This window comes from Manacus vitellinus, unplaced genomic scaffold (assembly GCF_001715985.3).
Source record: "Manacus vitellinus isolate BGI_N305 unplaced genomic scaffold, ASM171598v3 scaffold_0_pilon, whole genome shotgun sequence".
Classification (NCBI taxonomy): domain Eukaryota; kingdom Metazoa; phylum Chordata; class Aves; order Passeriformes; family Pipridae; genus Manacus; species Manacus vitellinus.
The window spans coordinates 33,319,967-33,342,104 of NW_021938789.1; the positions used below are offsets into that span (position 1 = coordinate 33,319,967).

Below are 22,138 nucleotides of genomic sequence, written 5' to 3' on the forward strand. Positions count from 1 at the left end.
GTGTTCAGAAAAAGGACTATATTAGTAGGGCCAGGTGCAATTTAACAGTATAGAGTGTGAGGTTGTTATCTTAAGAAACTTTTTGCTATGAGGTGTGGCTTGTCACTTTAGTATATTATAGGAAAAGTATGTACTACTAATGCTGTAGACATTGCAGCAGAGGCAACTGATCCTGATCCTATGAAATCTGGCAGGAGACGTTGAAACACCAATGCCAGAACAAAAGGGTAAGTCTTTGCATCAATGTGTACACTGTTGAAATTGCAAAGTGAAAACTGTTTTTCCTCTCTCATTTCTGAGGGCATCTTAGGACCCAGAGATTTTTGGTTTGTTTATTCTAGCAAAATGGAGCCTGTCCAGGCATGCCATTTCTCTTTATTAATACGCAGAAGGGTTAAATAAAAGGAAAAGAGAGAGGGAAGTAGATAACTAAGAGAACTTTGTTTAAGCAGACAATGGAGTTGGGCTACATACTAGGAGGCAATCTAGTTGTAAGAGGAAATTATTATTGTACATGCCTTGATGGGAGTGGGGGAAAAAAAAAAAGGCTGAACTTGTTTCTGCAAAGGAACCTTCATAAATCTATAGAGTTTGTTATAACTGAACTTTGCAGCACAGAAGTTATGTTCATGATCCAGGAGACCTCTTCTAGTCTTCGTTAGTAGAAACTGTCCTGCATTTACATGATCTACTTGGCATTAGCTTTACAGAAAAATAACATAATACTGTTTAAGGGAATATATGTAAATATTTGTGTAACAAATGCTACATATGTCAGTTTGTGTAAATAAGCCCCCTTCCATTCACTGCGGGGAGCACAAAATTAATTTGATTATCCTTTGTGCCAGAAAGAATATTCTGAATTAAAAATATATCCAGTAATTTTACTGCTTGTGGCTATAGCATTACTTTTCTGATATATTAGTGATTTTAATCACAAAAGGTAACTTTCAGGCAATTGTCATAGAGAAGAAAGCCAAGTAAAATACTGGGGGAAGAAAAGTATGATGACAAAAATTGGAAAGACGTTTTTTTCCTTTTTTTCTTTTTTCTTTTTTTTTTTTTTGCAAGATTGTGTACATTTTGCTAGCTGCTACTTCATAGAAAACAATAAATTTAGTAATGCTGACTTTGTAAATCCCATTAATTTTTCCCTGAAGTTATACACCCTCCCTTCCCTGCAGGGAGTATTAATAATTCCGAGTATCATGGAGACTGGCATCAGTGTAATTATGCAGAAGATCTTCTTGTCACCACTTTGAATGCAAGTTAAGCTTCTACTTCTGTTTTCCCCACTGCTGGAGACTGCACCCTACTGAGCACACAAGAGTACAGTCTGGAGTTTATGTATGTTTTAGTATCGAAAACTGAAGATTGCTGTTGGGGGGGGAATAAAAGAACAATCATTATGACTCTTAGCATTTTTTTCTGGACTTGATCTTTGATGTTGGATTCGGTATCTGAAATGCTGTAAAATAACTTATTGGGGATTTCAGATGCCTTTGGGAAGAACTTTTCTGGAATAAACTGAAGCAGAAAAGTGCTTCTACACCCTTGCTAATGAGGAAAAATAATTCAAAGATGTCTATATTAATTTTAGTGTGATACAGAGTGTGAAGACAAATCTTAAGAACAATACCTTCTAAACAAAGAATGCTTTCTGATGCATCTACAGCACTTAGATGTACTGGTTTTGTCAAAACAGTATTACATTTATTTAATATGCTCAAGTTCATAAAGTCTGTTCTGAACTAATCTCTGACCTACACAAACATTCCTGCAAACTTGTGAGTTGTGCGCTTTTGCCCAGCTCATACTGCATTCAGCCCAATGTAAAGCTAAGCATTCTGGTGACTGAATATTGATTTTTGTGGGAGTATTGCATTCACTACACTTCAATTTAGATTATGTGGAAATTGAACTCCTGTTTGGATGTAAGTGCCCTCAGAAGAAAACCCATTTTTTCATAAAGAAGAACTAATCTTATAGAGAGCTATAAAACCAGAGATAGAATATATAATTTTGGAAAGACTTTCATATATTAATGTGTTTCAGGGTTTTCAGTATAACGAAGTCACAAACGTTGATTGCCACTATGCTATGCTCCGTCCAAGTCCTGCCTCTCTGGTGTCAGGACTGACCACAAGTAAAATTGGTTAGAAACTTTGTTTGCAAAATTGAAGCTAAAGGACTGGCTCTTTCTGAGTTTGTTCATCTCCAATGACTCCCAAGGCCTCTATTGATTTTAAAATTAACTCAAGGCTCCTTATATATTTTTCTATTTTAAAAAATCTGTTAGATAGCCAGTGTATAAAAGCTAATGATGACAGAGTCACAAAAAAGCAAAACGACTTTTTTAGAGGTACAGATCTTCTAAGGAATACAATTTAAATTGTTGTGAAGGCATGTTCTTTGCCTCCAGTGTGCTTTCAGGGAACAATTTCCTTTTCTAGAGAAAAGCTGAAAAGCCTTATTTAGACTGTATGCTTGCATATTTTATTTGGCACATTGTTTTTAAATCAAGACTTCAATATGTTTTCTGTAAATTACTCCTTGAAGGGCAATCTCTGTAATACCTTAAATACATGAGAATATGCTTTGTTCAAAGTAACTCACTTCTGTTTTCCTTACGTTTTATAAAGGTCATTTTGGGGAATTTCATGTTTTTGGATGCTATTTTATTATCAAACATTCATTGTATCAGTTTTGTTTTTGATGATAAAATGCAAAGCACCAGGCTAGTGAAAATCTTGCTCACATTAGTCAATTCTGTTGTAAATCATTTTGGGGGAAAGAAGGGGAAGTATGTTAATCATGAAATTGGAATTACCGAGGTCTCTGATGGTCCTCTCCTCAGAATGAATTTCATTCAGAAATTTGATTTTGGTCTTGAACAGGGTGACAGAACTCACAGCTGTATGCAGTGTGGGGAGGACAGCCATGAGGCCCTTGGGGGCTGGGGTGTCTGCAGACTCTCGCTCCAAGAAGGGCTTTTGCAGCAGGAGGAGTGCATGCAGCAGCCTTTGCCAAGGCTGGAATTCCTGGGTGGTAAGCCCTGAAGCCTGAGGGGTGGGTGGGTGTGGATGTTGGGATGACTGGAGAAGCCCAAGGTGGTCAGTAAACCCCACTGCCTGGGTTTGTCCAGGGGATTTGGAAATCTTGGCGGCCCCCAGGGATTTCTCCACAGAACTACTCCTCAGGCAGATGGTGCCTGACTTGTCTTGCACTTCTTTCCCAGATTGCAGGGCCTTGCATTTGCCCTTGTTGAACTTCATAAGGTTTCCTCTGTTACCTTGCAGCTCTGCCTAGGACTGTGTTGGCTGCCTCTTGGAGAAGTAGAGTTAGGACCAAGGTTAGACCTGAATTGTTATAACTGTGAGCTAAGTTTATTGCAATGTGCATCCGTTTTTTTGTTTTCACAAGCTTTCACTTAAAATAATTTGTTGCATTTTGTAAAGAGAAGACTGAAAGCAATACAGTGTTGGTATAAGGTGAATAATCGAGGGTATTCAGCTAGCCTGTGGTGTAACTGCCATTGTGTAAGGAGTTTGGGATTTTGTTTGCGTGTTGGTTCTTTTTTTTCTGAGAAGGGGAGCAGTGTTACAGAAGTGACAGCAGTGAGGTGCTGTGGGTGCTTCTCAGGTGTTACCGCTGTAGGGAACAGTTCTCAGTTCTCGTGGGCAATATGCCAGTAGGTGGAAATAGAGTAGCTATCCTTGAGCATGGGCACACTAGAGTGCTATGTACATATTACTTGAATGTTCATATGTGTCTCCCAGGGTGAACGTTTTTAAGGCAAAGTAAACAAGGAAAAGTCTGCTGGACTCCAGCCTTAGTGATGTATTAGCAGAAAATACTAATGAGCCTTGCAATTGTTTTCAATATAATGTTTGCTTTTTCTAATGGATACTATCCTATCTACCTCTGCTCATAGGATGATATAGCTCCTCACAATGATAACAATAACATTATATTATGAGAAATAGATCTGTGGAGATGGCATATTTTATAGAACCATTTTTATTGATAGTGTTAGTATTCAAAATCCTCATGTGGAGCGATCATTAAAGCTCATTTAAAAACCCTTGGAGGGTTGCTTATAGCTCAAATAGGGTGCAAGGAATTTGAATCTTAATTATATGTGGAGAGATATATGAAATAGAATTTGTAGTCACAATGCATTTCGTGATTGCGAATCCATAATATATTATTGTTTCTTCAGAAAGCTGAAAAGATGCCATTAGTGTGAGAGGTGAAAGTATTCATTAAATCAGTGGTGCAGCACCAGGCTCTTAATTTGATAAAATGAGAATTTGAACTGGGTAACTGCTGCACTGCTGGGGTTTTTTAGCATCTTCTGCTGGTCGTGTTGGTGATACTTTGATAGCGAGTTCAGCATTTTAGCAAGGTGCAAAAATTAATCCTTTAAGCAATATTCCTTTCTCTAAGTGCTGTATGAAAATGATAATTAGCACTCTAGAATTAATCCATAGCTAAAGTGTAGATTTTACTATAGTTAATGGTTAAGATATTTTTTTTGGCTTTCTCAGTGTTTAGGATAGATCTGGAAAAGGCAGTTGCTAAAGTTTGCTAATATTTCTATTGTTTTGCAATAAGTAATTGAATTTCTAAAATTACTGGTTTGATTCCATCTATTCAAGGCTATATATGTAGCCTTGATAACATATGTGTATTTATATTGGTGTATGTGAACCATACATTTTTTGACATTGTTCTCATTTAGGTCTAGGTGAAATTTTTAACAGCTATTTTAAAAGGGGGAGTACATTTAAGTTTTCTGAAGCAGTGTGCAAGTTTGTGTCTGCTTAGCTGGTTTGCTTTAAGTACTGAATAATTGAAATAGTTGAAATATTTAGTCATCATTTTTCAAAACAAAATGCTTGTAGTTGAAAATGTTTATTTCAGTGTTATTTACAGCATTTATTTGAAAGAGCTCAAAACCTGCCAGGGTACTTCATTTTGGTTGAGCAAGGGACTTTGGCTGAATGAATGGTACTATATAAAACGAAAAAAAAAAGTGATTGTCTGTGCTACCCTGATCTGCAAATATTCTTCTTCTAGTGTCTGCGACCTAAGGCAAACCTGACTGCTGGTTAACAGTGATGTGGTGAAGCCTAGGGCTGTAACACATCAGAACAAAATTAACCTTGGCCTTTCTAGACCAGTTGTTAATGTCGAAGCACCCGATAAGATGAACTGCCACTGCCTATCTGGTGCTGATGTCACATTCTAAATTAAATAAATAGAATAACTGATTTCTATGGCCTCAGAAATACCTTAATGCCATGCTTTATCACAGGGAGACATTCTCTAAGTCAGAAGAACTGGTTTAGTTTATTTACCAGAATTTCTAGGAAAGCTATAGGTGTACTAGGCTATATGAAAAAAATCTCTTTACTCTGATCCAGGGAATGTTGTTCTCTATGTGTTTGGGGGGGGGGTATTTTAACAGAGATGAGTTGGAATTGAAATACCTACTACAGAATGGCAGATAACCTAAACCTCTAATTACCTGGAAAACTTCAGGCTGAACATGCAGCACTGTAATTACCTCAAAATTACTACCTGAGTCTGGACAAAATATTTTTCTTTGGCATTTTTCTTTATGCCTCTAGCTTGAAAGAGAAATTAAACCTGCAAATGCCGGAGGTGCTGTCAAAACAAGGCAATTGAAGCAAGAAACAAGCTGCTTTTTAATTTCTATAGATTTTTCTCAAACTTTTCCAACTTATTTTCTGTAAAAGAACTGTAACATCCTACATCATTTGCTATTGATCTTAATTAAACTCCAAGGTACGGAGCCGGGAGGTGAAATCAACAGATAAAAAAAAAGATCAGAATCTGGAAGTAGACAGCGTTGAAGTACCAACACTCTGGGAAGTATTTCAGCCTCTGTTCTAGTCCTGAGGGCAGAGTGAAATAGAGGGCCTTGCAATTGGCTGACTAAGATCTTGTTTCTAAAGAGACCTCTGAGATATATCTGTGATGTGTGGCTTTTCTTCAGACACCCCTAGACACAAACATAGGAGGTGATTGGTCATGGGCTGTTTACATCAAGTAGGTAAGAAAGAAATGCTGAGTTGTCAGTGATCCTAAACCGTTTATAAAGGTAAATTGGCCTGGTACCAGTGAACTGTTAATGTCTGGCCATGAATGGATCCCAATGGAGGGCTTGAGTGTTTTCTGGTCAACTGGATTTCAGAGGAGCTGAGACATTGGTTCTAGTTTTGATTTGATGGTGGACACTAGTGGACTCCTAACAGCTCTTTAGATATGACTGATGAATATGAGTCTGTGCTCAGAAAACACAAGAGAGTGTTCAAAGTGAAAACATGTTCTACTTTGACATATGCTCATTGACGGGTGTAGACCACTTTTCTCTACTGTGAGACTGACCTGCAGGCATCTAGAAGGAGCACAGAACAAAGGAACTCGAGTTTCCCTGAGGGCAGACTGATCATCTGACCTTAAAACTTGATCACCATTAGCAATCAGTGTAATGATGGTTGCAGACAGCTTGCATTAATCTTTCAATAAACTTGTCTAGGTACAAAATCTGTAGTCTGATCTTTCTTTCAAAGCAGAAAGGGTAGTACCTGAACATAATTGTGTGGTTCTGTTCTATGATTCTGTATAGCTGGGGATAAGAGATAAAGGCAGTGTAGGGATTTTCTGGAGTATGCTTTATCTAATGAGATTTTATTACTTGACTCTCTTATGTATTGTTCTTCTGATGTTAGCTTTTAGAGCATTAGAAAATATCTGTGGAATCAGATCAGACCTCACTCAGTGCTGCTCCAACAATTTCCAGGCATGTATTTTAGGCTGGCAGTTGTTCCTGAAGGCTCTATGCTGAAGAGATGTGGTTCACAGTCAACCCTCTTCCATTTAGAGAGTGTTCTAGATGGACAACAGAATGGTAGATTGCTTTCATCAAAATTCAGGAAAAAGGAACTCTTTCTACAGCATAATGCTTAGCAACTAATGCTTCATGACACAACACTTGGTTTTTTAGAAGCTTGAATAACAGTCACTTAACAGGCGAGGAAAAGGGGCATAAATGCTAGTTTTGATGCTTTTATAGTAATTTTACTGTTTCTTAAAGCCGTTCAGCACAAGTGATACTGTGACATAATGTCAGTGGTATTAGTGAATTGAACAGAAGGCAACACGTCTGTTGCATTATGTCTTTGTAAGTAACATTTTCTTTCAGTCATGGGGCCAAGATTTGGAGGAAACAAAGTGAGGATTTTTTTTTTTTATATCAGTCATTTTAGAAGGGAGAGAAAAGACAAGGCAAAAAAATTCCACAAGGACTTTGTGTGTGTGTGGCAACCTAAAGAAATCTGCATGATGATGAAAAATTGGCAAGGCTTCTCGGGTAGCTTTTTGGTTCACTACTCATATTTATTTATTTATTTATTTACTTATTTTATTTATTTATTTTTTTTAACAACAATTTTTATGTAATGAAAGTGAGTTGACTACTTATTAAAAAAAAAAAAAAATCTTCAGATTGCTTGCTTTAACTGTTATGTGATCCCTGAGAAAACCCAGTAGCGTGAAGGGTGTTCATCCTTCCTGAACTTCCTGAAGTGTTTGAGAGCAAATGAGTAGATGATGACTTTCAAGCCTGAGCAGCCGGTGTCTGAGAGATCCAGCTATAGTGTTTTCTGGCCAAGAAGGGAAGAGCATATGCAATCCAAAGTCTAGAACAAAAAATAAATTAGAGTTTCTGCTTGAGTGAGTAAGTCCTCTGGAGTTGTCCTAAGAAAGAAATTATGCTTCTGTAATGTATGATTTAAACACACCTTTAAACAAACTCTTGTATCATAAATCAGCTGATTCAGGTAACGAAGAATGGAAATTCTACTTCCTAAACCCTTATTTTACTTAAATCTGTGCTCATGTTTAAACATACAGTAATTACAGGCCTCAGACCTATTAAGTTACTTACAAATATTTAGTCATTACTTTCACAAACAATCTTGATAGAGATCCTTTTCCTATAAGCTGTCTGTAAATGAACTCTGATGTCACTTCAAAAGATAAGTGGAGATTTGTTGTTGACAGCTTTCATGATCATAACAGTGGTTTAGTGTCGTTTTCATTCCAGAGTGTTGACACCTTTTGAAAATTTTAACAAATCCTGCAGGTAGGAAGTATGTATATGTTAGAATTGGATAGGTGAACTTAAGGGGAAAATGAGTAACTGCTTGATTTTTTTTATTTTATTTTTAAGAAAAAAAAAGATGTTGCAATCACTCATGTTTTTCATTATTATATCTCCTACCAGAAATCCAAAAATTTAAAGATGATGTTTAAAGTTGTATATTCCTTCTGAAAACTGGAAATAGTATAAAAATTTTCTAAATCAAGTTACAATAATTTTGCTTAAAGAAAACTTTAACAGTCTTTTCAGAGGCCTTGGAAAACACTTGTCACCAAAACATTAGGAAAAATTTAGCTTATAGGTTTGAACAAGAAAAGTCATGAAGGCAGAATGTAATTTCGAAGTAGTTTAGGTATAGTGGAGAAAAATCTTTGCCATTGTGGATCGAAATGATTTGCTGGACCTGACATTCTGTCTTCATCATTGTTGGACTGCTTCTGTAATTCAACAAATATATACATTAGTATATGTGTATCTGAAATGATGTTGAGAAGGAGTTCTGTAGGGACACCTACAGGATATTACTTTGAGAAAAGAGCTCTTTTATCTTTAAAAACACTTGATTTTTTTCACAGTTCTAGTGGTAAACAATCTCTTCTCTACATAAACCATATATAAAATACAAACTTCCAGTTTAATGTAAAGGATTCAATGAGATATTTTAGTCATCCTGATATGACCACTAACTTGAATGCTTCAAAGAACAAGCAAAGTTCTTTAACTTAGTATGATCTTATTTACTTAGCACATGGTAAACATTTAACCTATTTAATTTGTTACATGTCAGATTGGTATTTTACTAGAAGGTTTCTCTTAGCTGGAGTAAATCTACCAGAAGAATTCTCTTATCTAGACCAGCTTATGTTTTCAAACAAGCTCTCTTGTCAAATTTATTTTTTGAGGAATCTCAAATACAGTGTCACTCCCTGGCATTGCTATTTCTTGATTTAGTAAGGAGGGGAGAAAGAAGGAAGAACACGAAAATTAGATATTGGGGAGATATATCTTCTGAGCTACTTTCTTGATGAGACAGGAAAGTAAAACCCAGAGATCCACCTACATGGACACTCTGCTTCTGACAGAGGCCAATGTTGGATGCAAAGCCAAAACGTCATCTGATTTTTCCTACTTTATTCTTCATGTTTTCAGTGTGATCTGAAGAGGCAGACATGATATCCAGCTGCAGCTGTTATTTATCACTGTACCTTCAACTGAGAAGTGGGAATTTGCCTTTGACAACAAAAGATCCTCACAAAACTGTTTTTTTCCACTCTGATCTGCTCCTGCTTATGAGCCAGTGTGAAATTGCTCAAGCTTTCTTTCTGCAGTTTCCACTCTGACCAATGTGCTGATCCACACTCTGCACCAAATGAACTGCTGAGCATTTCCTTTGCCATTCTTTGCCTTGCCATCTTGCAGGCAATTCCTACCCCATCTAAAAGTGTCCCTGGACTAAGCAAGTTGTATCACTTGCTGGATATGACTGGGTTTTTTTACCAAGCACGGTCCATACTTTTCTTCCTGCTCTTCTTGTCTATTTGGAGAATAAATTTACCAGCCCAGGATTGTCTCCTATTTTGTCTGTAAGGTATTGGCATAATGAAGCTGTGCCTTTTGGTGCTGCCACAGTAATAGGAAAAGCTTTACAGAAGATACAGAAAGATACCTTCAGGACATAATTCGATTTCAACTGCCTGAAAATAAAAGAGCCAGAACAGGTAGTACAGCTAGTGGGGAAGTAGGTTGGAGACAATTTCATTTATGAAACCTTAATTATAAATTTGTCCAAATAATAGAGAAAGAAAAAAAAAAAATCAGAACCAGACCATGCTGGCAATTCTCAGATAATGTATACATTTACTGAGACAAAATTTGGAACTGCTGAAGACTTGCTTAAAATACTCAGACTTACCCTGCTGCAAAAGTTCAGCTGTCTTAAAAAGACTGAAAATTGAAGGAGTAACAACCATTAGTCAACATTTCAAAGGAATGAGACAAGCCTGTAAAAATATATATAATGTTATCATTGTCTGAAATTGTTTAGGTAGAAGATAGACAAGTGGATGGCAATTTATAACACGGGGTTGGAGAAATACTAAGGAAAAAATATTGGAGCTGATAAACTCTAAAGATCAAAAAACCCCAGGAAATCAAAGAAAATTAAATCTAATCTTAATAGCCTTGAAAAAAAATGAAAGGCAATAAAGGGTAAAAGACAATGAGTTAATGAATTAAGAAGTCAGAATTAAGATAACAGCACAATTCTACTGAGTAGGGAAACAGAATGAAACTGCAGAAACTGCACTGATGGAGGTCCTAAGCAGAGGGCATAAGTGAAAAAGAGAAGGGAGGATAGAAAATAAAACAACACTTAAAGTTACCTGATAAGAATATTCAGATGTTTATAAAGTGGAAGCTTTTTGCACACTCAAGAGCCCTATTCAAAATGCATAATTGTGCTAGCAGCCTTGCACTTCTCTCTGTTAAACAAGGAAGGCTATCGTACAGTAGCTGAACCAAGTTGTTAAAAAGATAATGTTAATGTGACCATGTTTTCTTTCTATTGCTGAAGAAAACTATCACTCCATTAAAACCAACAAACCTCAACCCCCTTTTATCCACTCTCACCACCCCCTTTCACTCCCCCACCATTTCTTAACTCCTGTTAGTCAACACAAGAATACCTTATCAAATAAATGACACAGTGGGTATTGGAGGTTCTATCCCCAGCTTTTCAGACTGGGCACCAGTAACTGGAGATGCAATGAACAAGGCAGTGCCTATTCACAGAATCATAGAATGGCTCGGGCTGGAAGAGACCTTAGAGATCATCTAGTTTCATCCCGCCCGCCTTCCACTAGACCATGTTGCTCAGAGACCCATCCAACCTGGTCTTGAGCACTTCCAGTAATGGGGTATCCATCCACAAGTTCTCTGGGAAACCTGTTCCAATGCCTCATCACTCTCACATTAAAGAATTTTTTCCTAATATCTAATCTAAACCTGCCCTCTTTCAGCTTAAAGCCATTCCCTCTTGTCCTGACACTACATGCCCTTGTAAAAAGTCCTTCTCCATCTTTCTTGTAGGCCCCCTTTAGGTACTGGAAGGCTGCAATTGGGTCACCATAAAGCCTTCTCTTCTCCAGGCTGAACAATCCCAATTCTCGCAGCCTTTCCTCATAGGAGAGGCTTCAACAGGTCAATGTCCTTCCTGTACTGGGGTCCCCAAAGATGGATGCAGCACTCCTGGTGGGCTGTCACATGAGAGTAGAGTAGTGGGGCTTCCATCTAGCTAAAGCAAAGAGTGGGCATTGACATCTCTGTATTCACCTCAGTTCAAGCAAGGGAGGCTTGTGCTGTCTTGTTCCTGCTTGACTTTTCTCTTTGATCAGCTTTGACACTAAAACAGTAATGTGAGTGTCATTGTTCAGAAAGACTTCTAGACCCCGTGCTTAATTGCTTTGCTCTCTTTACTTCTTGTAATGCTTGCACCGAAAGCTTTTCATACCTTCAAGAGGAGAAAAAAAAATAGATTTGCATTTGGCACATGCATAGATGATGTTTGGTTCAGGTTCCTTCAGAAAGAGGTGTTTATTTCTACCAGATTGATTTCAGCAGATCCTTGGTGACTGAGCAGACATTCTCGTCTTTTTTTCCCCTCCTCCCCACCTTGAAGTTATGTACAAACACATTTAAACTTCAACTACTACTTATCACTTTGTAAAGGTGCTATTAAACTGGAAATAACTCTAGCAAGAAGAGGGAGAAGGCAGTTGGATGGTGAAGTTTCTAGTGGTTATCACCTGTGTTTTCAAAAGGAGCTAATGAGAAACTAAAGTACAAACTGTGGTATCACATCAAAAGAACACCAAGTAAAGCTGATAATGAATAACCTGAGAAGTAAATTATGGAAAGCAACAAAATGTGTGGAAGTAGAAAGGGAGAATTGTCATTTTTAGATGTAAAAGGTACTGACATAGCAGACCTTCAAATGTTTTTCTTTCTTCTTGGGGTGTCTGTGGTATGTGTCACTGAATTATTTCCTACCTAGTGTGGTAAGATTAAAGCACTGTGGAAATTTAGAAGGGAAATTATAGACAATACACAGAGAATGACCTTTATCAAGGATTATTTTTTTCATCACATAAAGTGCAGCTCCTTATTAGTAGGAAAAAACAGCATCTTACTCAGAGAAATAGTAGCTAAATGCGGAAAAGATTTTATTGAGTTCTGTAACTGACTTTTCTTGTCTCATATGGTAAAGAACCTATGTATACTTCCTTCCTCACTATAACAAAGGAAGATCATGTAGCTTGAAAATTATTGTTGCCTTGCAAGAGATGGGAAGATAAGCTCTTAAATCTATTTTTGTGTTGAATTAATGCCATAAACTGTTTCAAGTTAAATGGAACCACCATAGTAATGATATGTCTACCCCTGCTTTTTTTTTCTCTCTGGTTCGAGCAGCTATTATTATTGAGGCTTGCCAGAAGAAGCCTAAAGCAGAAAAAATATTTGACAGTCACAGTTATTTCTGTGAACACAACACTGATGGGCTACAGTGTGAGTGGACTTTGTAATTTTTTTTAGTTTGTTTCCACCAGCTCAAATCCAGCTATTCTTCTGCTTTGATCTAATGCTGCTGGTTCAGGTAATGATTTAAGATAAAAAGCTTGGAAGCCCTTGATGTTTATTTATTTCATAAAATAGAGCTTGTTGCCAGTCTGCCTTCCTACACAACTGGCATTTTATCATTTATCACCTGTGCAAATTACATAGTATGAAAGTTGAAAAATATGTGAGAGAAGACTTTGACAGAAGTCTGGACCTTTGCAGGCAACATTTCTGGAAGAAGTGGGATCATACGCTCCCTCAGGCAGAGTATTATGGTATAGCTGACTTCTGACTGATAGGTTTTAATTGGCTAGGTTATCTGAGCACTTTCCAGTTACTACATCTACATTTTACCATCTCCTCAGTAGCATTTCCCATCTGTTTTACCCTTTCACAAATGACGTAGGAAGGAAGCCACTCGAGGGAAGAGAAGATGCTGGTGGAGAGGAAGGGCACCCACACTCAGTGTCTGAGGCTTGCTCTCACCACCAAAAAGCTCTTCCTGTGTTGTAGAGTGATTCCTAATGTTGTAATGGACAAGAAAAGAATGGAATGAAGTGCGAAGTTTGGAGCTTATATGGAGGAGAGGCAAACGGAAACTTTAGTAGGTACCTTCTTCACCAGAGTAGGTAAACCATAAAGATTGCACAAAAAAAGCAATCACCAAGAAGCATGTGGTTAGCACTGGCAGTATAAAAAAGAGTTGACAAGAAATTTCTGAATATATCAGACTGGAAATTTTAAAATGCCCATAAAAGAAAACTGATATTCTAGTCGAAACTAAAATAATTGCCTCTGTATTTAATTTCTGTCATCCTTCAAAGCTGCAAAGTGGTAAGAAATTACAGCATTAATGTTCCCACTAAAACTGAATGAAAGCTGACTCTATTTCTAAGGAGAGATATCCACTACAGTAATACTGTAGTAAAGGAAGCAGTTGGAATTACGTTTGTAGAATTTATAACCCAAACCCAAACAACCTGAATCCTTTCAATGTTCCATTTCTAAATTCATGTTTTAATATCTCTGATGCTGATATTATTCTTATTTTATGGGCTTAAGGGAATGCATGCACTAGTTGGAATGCTTTCAGGGAACAGAATTTTATTTTTAGATCAAATGAATCTGACCCAGATAAAATCTGGACCTTAACTTGGCAATTATGTAGTTTCAAGCAATGAATAGCACATCTGAGGAGAGAGATTAGTTGTTTTTTTTATTGCACTTGTTACTTGATATCCAGGGATGTGTCAGCGTATCCAGCTTGTATTAATGTATTAATTTGCAGAAAATTATAATACATAGAAAGCATTAAAATATGCAAAATATTAGTGTTTTGGGCATAACGAGCATAATTGATTGCATGTTGTATAAGTAACTCAGCAAAATTTTTTTAGTGGAGAAAAAGGAAGTGAAGACTTGTGCCCTTTGTGGGAAGGAGTGTGGCATTTTAGCCATTCTGTACAGCATTTAGCACTAACCCTGATTGTGTCTTGCAGGCACATCTGTTAAATGGTTTCATTGCATTATGCTAGTAATCTGGCTTTTCAACAGGCTGGCTGAAAGCAGTTAGGCAATAAAAAAAGACTGTCTAGTTTTAAATCTTAGAGTTGAATTACTTTAAAACTTGAGTTATTAATGGAACTCTTGGACTAAAAGGGATGTGGCAAGTGATGTCTACTGGGGGAAAGTGATGACATTCTCCTCCACGTATTTGTTCTCCCACGGTTGAGTGTCATAGTAGGGGTGAGTGGTCATGAGTTAAAATGAGTAAAGTGCACAAGTATTTCAGTGAAATGTTGCTTGCTGATGTGTTCTACTGCATTTAGGTCTTACATCTAGACAAATATTATTGGATTATTTTAAATTTCTGTTACTAAATTAAAAGAATGACAATAGAGTTAGTAACATTTGTTCCTGCTGAAATATTATTTAGAATAAACAGTGACTAGTTATCATGCTAACTTCCTTGGTTTAAAATGGAACAGTCAGCTTAGATTTTCAGGAATTGATGAACGATCTATTGCTCTTACAAATGTACTTTTCTTTAACAGTCCAACATGTGGTATCAACATGCTAATGTACTAATAAATGCAATAAATAAGGGGAGGATGACACGTCTCCTCTAATAACAACAGTTCAAAAAGATAAGTTTTTTTTGTGAAGTAAAAACAGCTATTATCAAGATTTACTCTACTTTTTTTTATATATATGATGTAAAGTCCCTTTGACTATCAGGCCTTGTGTGAGGTGAGATATGTCTTAATTAATATGTTTGAAGTAATGCTTTATGCTGTCTACTCCTAGAAGGAATAGATTTTTTTTTTTAATATTAAGAAATTAAGCAATTAAATATTTTTCCCCAATTCCCTACTAACTTCTTTAAACTTCACAAGAAGGTTTAAAAAAACTACATGCAATGGGCATCATTTTATTTTAAAATAATAATAATAATAATAAAAAATAACAGCAAAACAAAACCTGAGTAGACTCTGTAAGGCAAGAGATCATTATCTCATTTTGAAGTGGAGACAATTTAATTTAGAAGTTCATTTAACAAGGTTAAGAAAAGCTTTCAAGAGATCTGATGAGACTGGTCAGCAGCTTTTTCAGTGTTAGTATTGTAATTGAGAGATAGGACCTTGCCTTGCAGACACAAAGTTACATTCCTGGTGCAGTATCTTGCTATACTGAAAATCTCTGTTATTTTCAATGCAGACACTCAGATTCAAAGCAGCATTTATACCTTTGTTTTCAGTCACCATAAATCAGAAGAAATTCTTCCAGCTGTTGGAAGGGATCTTCAAGCAATTTTATAGCCGAGGTCCAATCAGATAATGCTAATCTCTAAGGGGTACAATGGAGCATTCACAGGAGAAAATAATAATATTGCTGCTCACCCTAGAGGTGACTGCATTTCAATTTGATAAATGGTTTATTATCGTCATCATCTTATCTGTCAAGCTTCGAGTGTTTTTTGGAGACTTTGGAAAGAATAAATCTCTATAGACATGGCTCATTGCCATTTACAGCAGTATGCCAAATGGCATATGCTCTATTAGACATAGTCAAAAAAGATTAATTATCATATTTGATGGTGGTGGGAAAATCAAAACTTTTTTAGTAATTATTTTATCTTCACATGCTTGTTGTAATATGATGATTCCATAACAGTGACATATCATTCCTGCAGCCAATGCCTCATCTTTTCCAGCCCAAGGTGCCTGCATCAGCTTCCATTGACATCAGAGTAGATTAGTGAACTTGCATCACCTTAAAATGGCTCTAACAGCTCAATCAGCCTCTGAGTTTTTTTGTTGTTGTGGAAATTTGATAATCATTCAAATTGAACGGTAAACTGAATGTTTTGTTGTTCTGGCACTTACATGCTTTAGAGTTAACTGCAGCTTTAATAGATAGAGTACTTCAAATACAACCAAGGCTGTGCGAAATTCTCAAGTCCTTAGAGATTATTTGAAAATTATGCCTGAGAAATTTTTAGCCTTGGAAAGTGGTAAACTGACATTTGAATGTAGCAAAACACCACAATGCTTGCCCCTAAACTGATTCAGTCTTTTTTATGTGTCTCTATGCATGCACACAGACAAATATGTAAACCTAAACTTTTTTTTTTCTTTTTTGTCTGTTGCTACAATTTGGCATTTCTACTGCCCAAAAGGGATTTGTTTCAGAAGGTATAATACTTGGCAATATACTTTCGTCCTTCCAGTGAAGTATGCTGCCCAAGTATCTGTAAGAAATAAGATGCTGTGTCACTTGTTTTACCAAAAGTGTTGGTTGAAGAAAATTAATGTCAAAATGAGGCTTTAAACTATATAAGCAAAACATATTCAGCATTTCAAGGCCAGATGTCTTCTGCAGTTTTTTCCAAAATGTGCATTCTCTAATGTAGCTAACTATGGAAATTTTACCTAAAATTGAGCCAGAGCTTAAACCTGTACTAAGTAGTAGTCATTCATCAACTTATGTTTTAAGTTTCTGATTCAGTTTTGAACTGTTCTAAATGTAGTTTGTGCCACAGTGTTGGTATCTCTGCCTTTGCTTTAGGCAGCTTGAGGAAAATGGCTGTGTCTGTACTTAGGTACAATTGGTACAGTAATGCTCAGTCCTCATTCCCTGATGAACCTGGAAAGGGGGGGGACTGTGCAGAAGCTTGCTGCTCTTTCACATGGATTTTCTGCTGTGGGAAACTGAAGTCCATGTTCATAAGTATCCTGGCATGCAGCTGGGCTGTGGTCAGGCTATGTGCTCAAGCACTGGGGAGGGGATGTGGCCAGTAAAACTCTGGGCTCTAAAATAATGTGTATTTCTTTTACAAGAGTAACCAAATTGCCTGACAAGACTTAAAAATAACATTTGAGGCTTACCTCTGAATATTTCCATCACCAAAAAAATCAAATAAAGCCTTTAAATATGTATTAAATATTTCAGAAAATATTAAAAATATAATATTCTGTTTTATTTAAACAGAAAGACCATGATGTCTCACCAGAGACTCTAATATTGGCCATTTGCTTACAGTTCCAGGTCAAATGAAAAGAAGTCCATATGTCACGTTCTTTTTCTTTGAACTTCTTCTTCCACTGCTTTCTTTCCTGATGCTCTTGTCTGACTAGTTAAATTGTTGTTTTAACAAAGCGATTCCAGCTCACTTAAAATAAAAGCTCATACAAAAGTTGATCGATATGGCAGGAACTTCCATAAAGCTTCTCTTTCTCAAATTTCTCATTAATTCAGGTCAGTTTCTTTCTCTTAAGTGGGGTTGAAAATAAACTATTGAAAGTGAGGACGGTTCATTTATCACAAACTTTTCCTACGTTTTCTGAACTTTACAGTGGCTTTTGTTTCATATTTGGCAATGACACAATGTCGACCCCCAACACCCCTTCCCCTTAAAAAGTAACAAATAAGTTCCTTACATATGCAGGATGGTAGCATTAGAGTATAATGTAGGGTGTCTGGAGTTAAGGCCTCTCTCATATATAGTAACAAACGTCTTGGCAGGTAGAAGAGCTGTGGTCTTTTTCTGGAAGAGTTGTTTTGTTTTTTCTAGAATCTGTGTATCTATGATCACATTCCCATAAAGACAGACAATGAGAGAAAGCAACATCAATGAAAATCCAGCAGTGGGGTGAAAGGACTTAAAAGAAGCCTACAAGAAGAATGCAGGAGTTGCAGTGCTGCAGGTTGGCACTTTTGGACAGAACCAAGTTCATTCAGGGAAAATGACTGATAAAAATCCCTGGGTGCTCACAGAGCCTGCTTTCACAGTTTGCAGTAACAAAGAGAAATGTGAGTTAATGCAAATGTGTTCAGACAAACCTAATGGAAACAATTACATTTGCATCTTTTAGTCTCCTGGGAATTATTAAGGAAGATTGACAGTCTCTAGAGAATAAAGTTCATAGTCACCAATTTCATAGATTGTCCCAGGACTTCTTAGTGTGCATCAAATCAGTTGAGTTCATTCTGCTGAATTTCTTTAAACTCAAACAGTAGGCCAAATTATAGAGCTACAGTGAGGTTTATGCTACCTGCAGTGTCACATTTAAAAGTTTAAATGTTATTACAGAAATTAGGTTATTCCCAGATTTATTTTGCATCTTACAAGTTAACATTTTACATGATTTAACCTGTGTGACTAGAGGTAAAGGTATGACAAATTCAATATTAATATTCAAGAGTGAATTTATCACATAGGTTAAACTCCCTGGGTGATTTTAGGATAGGGTTGGCCCAGTGCTCTTTTTTGAGGGCGTCTGTAAGCAGAAAGGCCAGTTGTTAAAAGTCTCCTATTTCATGTCCAGAGTAGGGCAACAAAGCTTATGAAGAGTCTGGAGCACGAGTCTTATGAGGAGCAGCTGAGAGAGCTGGGGTTGTTTAGCCTGGAGAAAAGGAAGCTCAAGAGGGGATCTTACCCCTCTCTACAACTACCTGACAGGAGGTTGTAGCCAGGTGGGAGTTAGTCACTTCTCCCAGGTAACAAGTGAAAGGGCAAGAGGAAACGGGCTCAAGTTGCTCTACAGGAGGTTTAGATTGGATGTTAGGAAAAACTTCACTGAAAGGATCATCAAGTATTGGAATAGGCTGTTCAGGGAACTGGTTGACTCATCATCTCTGGAAGTGTTCAAAAAATGTGTAGATGTGGTGCTTAGGGACATAGTTTAGCGGTGGACCTGGAAGTGGTAGATCAGTGGTTGAACTCAATGATCTTAAGGGTCTTTTCCACCTTAATGATTCTGTAGTTTACTAGCATGAACTGCTTGTCTATTGGGCTTTTACTTTTTAAAAGAACCTTTTCATGTAAAAAAAAGTATACTAGTGTAAAGAGACAATCTTTACAGAATGACTTAAAAGCAGTCTTTTAAGATCTTTTGCACATTTAGTTCATCACCTTCCACTGTCCCTAAGTCTAGATTTGGCCCTTGGCTATACTGCAGTATGAACCCTGTAGTCTTGAAATAATGGCTAGTCACTAGAGAGCCATAATATTATATAGCAAAAACAGATTACATGAAGGCATTTCTGAGCATTTCAATGCCCTGACATTCTGAAATACCATGGGAATGTGAAGTGTCACTATATATTGCTACTAGAAAGTGCTGCATTTGAGGGTTTAGTTTACAGTTTTAAACCTGTGAATAAAAGGTAAGTTATATTTGACACTAGGTTACTGTTGAGAATGGTGGTATCTTTTTCCAATGCCTAATGTCAATTTTCCTCTATATTTTTTTATGGCTAATTTAGTTATTTTCTAAACATTGATTCCAAGGATGCCCTATTATTACTTTCAAGATATGAAATTGAAAAGGAGTAATAATTCCCACTCCTAACTATTGTTAACATCCTAGTATATCCACAACTAGTCTAATCAAATGCTGCTTGACCTGTAACCTTAGCACTTAGCCCCATATGAAGCAAGAGATGAAAAACAAATTTCAAAATTTCACACCTACTCATTGATTTTGTGAAATTCTTTTCAAGGAACTGTATTCTGAAGATAATTTGAATTAGTATTTCAAAGAAATATCACATGGTTCAGTATTTTAGTGCTATTTTGGCTGAGAAGAAGTAGTAGTTTTTGTTTTGGAAGCTGAGTTTCTTTTGGCTTGAGGAAAATACTAGCCTTTCTGTCACTGAGAACAGTAACTGATTAGATCTCAGATCTAATGCAATATGTGCTTAATAATCTTCTGAAAAAGAGAACATATTGGAGGCTAAATGTTTGTGTAAAATAGAATACTCTTTATATAAAGTTAAACCCTTCTGTTCACCATAAGTGCACACACCTGAATGTGGGTTTAATTCCCCTCCACACTCTGATCCCTGAAAATATTGTTATACACAAAGCTTTCATGAACAAACCCATTATAAAATGATACCATGAATAGTTAAATGAAAACTTGAAAAAAAGCAGTTTAGTGGAGGACTGCTATATTTAAAATATGATCAACTTAATTTGTGAACATACCTGATTATTTTCATTTTCTCAGAACTCAAATTGCCTTTGAAATAATCCTTGAATGTTGATTTTGTCCATCCATATATTAGTATCTACTTCTGCTCTGGTATCTGGAGTTCTGTAAGAGTGGTTCTTATCAACACCACAGCTCATGGTCATGAGCAGTAGCTGGAAACAGAGAATAAAACATTGACTACCCATGGTCTTAAAGGTTTGACATGGGGGAGGTACTATTTGTCTGAGTTCCTTGGCCCTATTTCATTCAAGAAATTAAATATTTTGCAAGCTACTGATCAGAATCTAAGTGCACTATATACTTTTATTTTAATCTACTTCGTTTACTAGGCCAAAACGCAGTTGAACTTAAAAAGTTGAAGTATACAGTAATATGATCCTTAAATACAAAGAAAAGACCTGGAATTATAGTCATGATTGTTCAACCTTAATTCCTTTTGCAGGAATTTTCCTCAATCAAGGTGACACGGGAAAGTACAGTGCTATCTGAGAAGATATTCTGGATGTCATTTCCAAAAATCTGTGGGGCAACTGGTACCGTTTCTGTACAACTGCAGTATGGGATTCAGATGATGCTGGTTCAATGGCTGCTGATGCCAACAATGTACATGAGTTTGCTGTGCTATTCTATATGATCCACATAAGATCAGCTCTGTAAAGTGAGTGGAGTGCTGCATTATTAATATGGGGCTTACTAAAATATAATTGTAAAGAAATAGCTGATGTTTGATTCATTAAGGCTATACATTTTAAAAGAAAATCAGCATTTAAAGTGACCATTTAATCACTGTCATGTATCACTACAAGAACTCTCCATTTTGTGTGTTTAAACAAATGAGTTCTAGATTAGGATATTCCTAAGTAGTGAAAACTAAGGTATTAAGACCTCAGCTGGCAAGCAGTTTCTTAAAAATATTGTACTATTCCTCAAACTGGTGTTAAGGCATGGCTGCAATTTCCATCACTCTAGGCATGTTATTTTGAGGTAACTCCTTTTTGTTATCTAGAAAGAATTGTACCTCTAAGATGATATGGTAACTGAGCTCTAGATATCACCAGGGGATTGTTAAATGGAGACAATCTGCTGAACATAGTAAACTACCCTTCTGAATGTCTTATCTGGAAAAGCGAAAAAACTCTGTGGACACAAAAAAATGAATAATCAAAAAAGAAAAGAAATGTAGAGTCCCAAAATACTAATTTCTGACCTTTGAAATACCCTGTAGCATGTGCAAAAAGTAGTTTTGAAGAAAAGATGACTAAATTACAGTAAAAAAGGGTAAGAGACAATCATCTAGGAAACAGTAGCCTCTTCCACCATTGACACTTCTCTTAATGCAACAAAGATCTGTAGCAACAGAGGGAAGAATTTTAAAACACACACTTCTCCAAATGAAAAAAAAAAAAAGCACGTATTTTTAATGTCCATGACTTCACTACTGCATTTTTAGGGAAAAAAAAATTAAAAATTGGACCTGTAAATCTTGCTCCTATAATTATCTACAGGGAACTTGATGAGTACCTTTCTCCTTTCTGTGCAGGATGGGATTTTCAAGGAAGAGGGACATCAACTTTCCTCTTTATCTGGGTCACTGAAGAGTTGTCTACTGCCTTGTGTCACACCCATACTGCTCCATGCCCTTTGGGAACGCTGAGGAAAGGAGCTATATTGCCATTACACTGGTATGGTATTTTATTAATACCTTTTTAAGGGGATTTTCAATGGTAATGAATCTCAAAAATATTGTCAGCAAGACTTGTGGAAAGATTACTACATCTTTGGATTTTCTGTCTTTACCTAAGAGACATGATGCTGAGTGGCTAGATTGATA

The 22,138-nt window shown here is 36.6% G+C and overlaps 1 long non-coding RNA gene across 1 annotated transcript; it reads left to right on the forward strand.

The window, feature by feature from the left end:
- The first annotated feature begins 2,884 nt into the window (after positions 1 to 2,884).
- LOC108642147 lies at positions 2,885 to 20,920 on the forward strand. The gene is made up of 3 exons (XR_001922492.1): positions 2,885 to 3,048; positions 17,883 to 18,015; positions 20,750 to 20,920. It is a non-coding gene; the product is annotated as an uncharacterized LOC108642147 (long non-coding RNA).
- Positions 20,921 to 22,138: the final 1,218 nt, after the last annotated feature.